At 48.4% G+C, this 5,987-nt stretch overlaps 1 pseudogene; it reads right to left on the bottom strand.

Annotated features, from left to right (window-relative positions):
- Positions 1–3,869: 3,869 nt before the first annotated feature.
- LOC136516010 (glycerol-3-phosphate acyltransferase 1-like) lies at positions 3,870–5,319 on the bottom strand (annotated as a pseudogene).
- Positions 5,320–5,987: the final 668 nt, after the last annotated feature.

Consider the following 5,987-nt stretch of genomic DNA (forward strand, 5'->3'; position numbering starts at 1 on the left):
TAGTAATATAAATACATAGCAGTTCAAATATGAGACGAGATGAGGTAACAAAAATATATAAATAGCAAATTTGATAGAATTTTGCATATAGTACAACTTTAATTTGCAAGTGTTAATTGTTCCTGCACTTGGAATGACATTTGAATCAGAGGACAAATATTACGAGATGTACACTATGTCGATAATGTCGGGTTTAGTATTAGAAAGAGCAAGAGAAATTGCTTCCAAGATGATACTATTTATCAGAAATATATAGAGGATTGTAGTTATTCACCGTAAAAATGAGTTGGAAGAAGATTTTAATGCACGTTGAAAGAACCTAGTTACTTACGTTCCAAAATTACCAATGTTGAAGACTGCAGCTCATAATTACAGCCATGGTGCAACGATTGATCAGTTCTTTTCATAATTGCAAAACATTATTTAGGTAACCTGTTGCGTTTGAAAGTCAATTGAAAACTTTTTATAGATATAAAAATGGATTTGAGCTCCTAAAGAAAATAGGATACACTATTTAACCTTCAACGTAGCAACGCATTGGAAGATTGCATAATATAGATCACTTGTTACACCAATAAATAGATTCAAATCGAAATGTACAACTATCAGGCCGTACGTACCTAGCAATGCACGAACATCTATGTACTACTTGGTCTTGGGCGTTGTTCGGCTGGCATTATCAGCATGCAAACGGCTGATGCTGAAAACCAGATGCTACAGTAAAATCCAGCAAACTAATCAGCTCCATCCGACCAACAGCTGCAGCTGGCAGCCAGCAGCCGAAACAGGAGCCATGTAAGCCATTTGCTCATTTAAAAAAAAATGGCGCCAACACCACATCCATTCAACTGATGACGTCAAACCACAAGCCATTCAAATTATAGTACAACATAATTCAATACATAAGTTGAAATAACAGTTTGTTACGGGCTACTAACAGTCCATTAAAAGCTAATCAACTAGCAGTTCAGTACACATAACAGGTCCCTACAAGCTATTACGAATACACAGTCACATACAATAGTTCAAACTACATATAACAATTCAAATTATACTTCTTTACAAACATGAAAACTTCTTTGCAAACATGATTCTCTTCATTCCTTGGTGACCTGCATGTGACCTTCTTGTTAAATGGACTGCTCGTATTTTTTATTGGATTAAGGTAACAGAATTCAAGATTTTGCCAATGTACAAGAAATGCATGACAATTTAACATAACTCAGATGGCTACGATGCAACAGTTCCCAAATTCATATGTAATGTACTGAATTCCTCTGTTTTTTTTGGACAAATCACAACTGATCAAGAGGATATCTTCGAGAAATTCGGCAACCAAACCGCAAACAAGCACCAATGACATAATTAAATCGCCTGTGCAGAATAAAAGCACGAAAATTCAGTAAGAAGAAAGGGACCTACAAATACCTTGGGTACTGCTTGCACTGACAACGGGTAAAATTTCTTGGACCCTCACCACATGTTGCACAAGGTGTGTCCTGAGTAGTAGAGCGAAGCAAATGAAAGGGCATCTCAGATACAGGATAGGGTGTATGTGTTTCAAAGCATGAAAGAAGATAACACAAATAAAAATTTCACAGCAACGAAAACAATCCACACAAACTATTACAAATAAAAAAAGATCAAGAACCCAAAAGAAACTTGGGGGCTGTTCGGCAGCTGCTGATAAGAAAGAGCATGATATATCACGCGCCAAGACGGATTTTGCAGTGAAACAGTACATCATAAGAATACATGGGTAAAAAACATACCCCAAGAAGAGTGACTATAATCCGTGCACCACTGCAGCCGATAGGATGTCCCAGAGAAACAACACCACCACTTAAGTTTAGCTTTCCCTGAATGTACAGAGATATTTGTTAGATCATGCAGAGACAAATAGAAATACTGACTGCTGAATTGTATATACAAGTAAAAATCAGTGACTCACAAAAGGGATACCAAGAAGCCTCTGATTAGCTACAACAACAACCTGACAATATCCATAAGTATAGTTAAGTCTAGAGTTGTGCTTCAGCTGTAAGTACTATTGAAACTGGAAGACCAAGAACTTACAAAGAAAGCCTCATTTTATGATCTACAGTGGTAACATAGAACACCAATTAATAGTCTTGTCTTGTTAGGTAATTTAGGTCAACCTACAACCAAGATATGTACATCACATAACACAATTTATTTCGATTAGGGAAAAACAACGAGCTCACAATGTTCAGGCCACATGGCACAACAAATCAATGCAACTTAACCAAACAGTGTCCAGGGAACATTACAATGACAACCTCAAACTAAACGAACATAGGGTAAACATACATCCTCAACATGCACAGTTCGAACATAAAACTAGATAGACTGTCACAGAAGGAACATTGGTTGGGATAACGACTACTTCGATCTGGCTCTTAGAACCTCCCAGCAGGCCTCAATCAAGTTCATGCGGCCCTCTTTTGTTTCCATGCTTAGAAAGTTCCTACGGTCCACTGTGTTCTTGAAAACAACTAAAACATGAGCAAACGCAGGATCAGATTTAGGCAAACCATCTTGTTTCAAAATCTGCTTCACTTTGGCCATCTCCTCTTCATGCTTGCTTGACCCGGCCTTCTGCTGCGTATGGTTTTTAATGATCTGGGTCATGTCATTAAGGCACTCGTTAATGGAACCACTCTTCTTACTGGAAGGGTTGTTGATAGAATGTTCTCTAGTGGTTCTCTTGGACGACTGGCTGACACTGTGTGTACCTATGGGCTCCTGGGACATGTGTTGAGTTTCATTGCTAGGAGTACTCGGTGTCCTCTCGTGATGATGTCCACCAGAAGCGAGCAACGTGCCCCTTTCACGGGGGGGGTGTCCCTAATGAGTGACCAGTAGGTCAAGGCATTTGGGAACTTTGGTCCGATGCGCAGCCGATTGGCTATTTTCCTACACGTTTGCCATGGGTCCACATGTTAGGACAAATAGAATGGAACTATCCCTAATACTTGGTAGTCAGCGGGTTAGAAAGAAATAGGTGGAAGTTAGTACCCCATTGCCACCCTCAAAAAACAAGGGGTCAACTATGATGCCTGATGTATTCGGGTCACGCCCTAGGCCAGTGTGGGTTTGAAGGTCGCGTCAAGCGAAATATGCCCGCTTTAGGTCGTTCAACTTGTTCTGCAACTGTTTCTTGTCATAACCCAACTTCGTTTTCTTTTCGAATGCTGGATACAGATTTGACCACCCGACAGTTGTGAGGCCTCGTTGGTTCCAGTGCAAGAGGTTTTTCTGTTCTATGACTAATTCTAGAAAGGTCATCAAGGTGGCTTCATCCTAGTTAGCACGATTAGTGGACATCTGTTGCCATGTAAAAAATGTATGGTATGATGTATGCCGCATACAAGAAAAAGTGCAGCACTTGTAAGAGTAACAAACAGGGGAGTTAGTACAATAGGAGCACGTGGGGGGTTAGATTTAGAGGGGGGCAGGTGGGAGGATGACGGCGGTGTCGGATCTGGAAGGCGAGGAGGATGGTGGCATCAGAATAGGTGGGGAGGGAGGGAGGTGAACTCGGATCCGGTGGTACCTTGTTGCTGGCGGACGGGTGTCGATGTCGGTGGGTTGAAGGGGGGGATGCGGCGCTCTAGTTCGACAAACGTGAGGCTTTTGACGATGCCGAGGCAGGCATAGAGAAGCGGAGCTCACGCTCATGGTGGCCCGCACGACGGAAACCCTAGACATGGGGCATGGGGGACAGAGTGAGGGAGGAAGGAGAACGCTGCCAGTAGCTTGGCTTTTACCTCTAGCCGTTCGGCTGTACTTGGGCCACCAAACGGCTGGGCTGATCAGCCCAGCCAAAAGCGGCCCAGCCAGCCTTTTTAGCCCAGCCGAATAAGGCCGATGACTCCTTCATTCCCAGCGAGGAGGTAGTTGTCCTTCCTCATGAGAGTTGTCCCTTGGGACCTAGGCGTGGAGGCCAGGTCACGCTGCACCTTGTTTGCCACCTCTATGCTGCTCTTACTGCCCTCGGTGCTCACGTTTGTCGAACTAGAGCACCGCATCCCCCTTGGGTTCATGAGAAAGTAGATGGAGTCCAAGCTCTTAGCGAGAGGTGACTTGGACGTCGCGTAGAATACGCTCGTCCACGTGTTGACTGCCATAGGGACAGGGGTCACCTCAGCGGCGAGCTCAACGAACAGCGGGCTAAACTAGAGTAGGTACGGCTCCTGGCACGTCGTCCCCTTGGGGCACACGACCACGTAGCCACGCGCCAGCATCGATGACATGCGGTGCCGATCCTCCTCATGGTCGTGGGTCAGCCGCCGCAGCGAGATCGGGGAGAGCACCTCCAATAGGTGACCCAGGCTGTACGACACCGAGGTGATGGGCCTCCCGAGCACGCTGGCGATGCCAACCATGTCGAGGAGCGTGCGGTGGTTGCAGGCATAGAGCTGCCCACCGTGAGGCTTGTCGCTGTCTTCGTCTGCTGTGGGAGTGGCGGTGGCCCCAATGACGCGCACCCTCACGCTGATGAGTGTGGCAGCGACGGCCGACACGCGCCATGGGAGGAGGATGTAGATGGTGATGCAGATGACGGCAAGGATGACGCCAAAGGGGAAGTAGATGTACATTGTGAGTGCGGCCGCCGCCGTCGGCGTGGACGCCAGCCGACCATCGTGGAACACAACAGGCTTTGGGGCATAGCCGCATGATGTCGTCTTCTTGGTTTGATGCAGGGAACGCACAACCCTCTCCGTGTCTAGCTCAGCCATGGCCCCGGTGAGATACCATGGCCCTCCTTTGAGCTCCCTCCTAGCCACCGTGTTGAACCCCACGTACTCCTTCAAGAACACCTCCACCATCACCGCTGGGAACGTCTAGCTGACGGCCACCACCTTCGCCTCCTTGGGCAACGCGCACAGCACCGGCTCGATAGGGGAGCATAGCCCTGTCGACCCTGGCTGCCTTGTCGCAGCGGAGCCCGCAGAAGGGGACCGTGGCCATGGCCCTCATGCACGCGCCGTAGGGCAGCACACGTAGGACCAGGTAGAGCGTGAGCAGGACGAGGCCCCGGGTATAGCCGCCTGCCTTGACGACGACGAGGAAGTAGGGCGGGAATATGGTGCTCGGCTATGGGTTTAGGAGCAGGGCATCCGCGTCGACCGCGAACGCGTTCTCGCCGAGTTGGCGCAATGCCAGAGGCGACGACGATGCTACTGTCTGTACAGCGGTGGTCGTCGTGCCATGGTAGCAGTGGTGGAGACCCGTAGTGAGCCCTCGTGTCGGATATCTATATCCGGGTATCTGAGCCAAAGGATTAAAGAGCATCACGTTGGCTCATCTGAGGGTTAAGGATGCAACTGCAGCCTCGTCCGACCCCAGGGGCTAGGCCACGCCTCATCCGAATATGAGGATGAGGTTTCCACCTTGTTCGACCCCAAGGCATGGGCTCTGACTCCGAGGACAAGGTTTTCGCCTCATCCAACCCCAAGGCGTGGGCTCTAACTCCTTCGACCCCAGGGCGTGGTCTTTGACTCGTCTGGTCCCATAGGGAGGGCACCACCTTGTCCAACCCCTAAGGGATGGATTCCATCTTGCCCAGCCCCCAGGGCAGGATTTCTACCTCGCCCATTCCCTAGGGGTCAGATTTGCTATCGGACAAAAGCAGTGGCCCTAGGGTGGGACCCGAACTACTTCAACCACTATGGCATGGAGGGGCATGCCTAGGAGCACATCTCGAGTGTGTCCTGATGTGACTGTCCGATGCATCAGGCCATGCTGGGAGACTCACGTCGCCCACCGCTGTGCTGCCAACTCCCTTCCTGACCACCGTCCAACGTCAGTCGATCAGCATCTGTTGACTGGCACTGTACCGCCAGCCCCCCGTATGGCCTCTATCAAGGGATCCTTTGACCATTCCATCTGCTCGGATGTGATGGAAGACAAGAATGGCGCATGATGCCTGCACGTATGCTGTAGCGGCCAATAGGACCCCG

This window comes from Miscanthus floridulus, chromosome 17 (assembly GCF_019320115.1).
Source record: "Miscanthus floridulus cultivar M001 chromosome 17, ASM1932011v1, whole genome shotgun sequence".
In the NCBI taxonomy this organism is placed as follows: Eukaryota; Viridiplantae; Streptophyta; class Magnoliopsida; order Poales; family Poaceae; genus Miscanthus; species Miscanthus floridulus.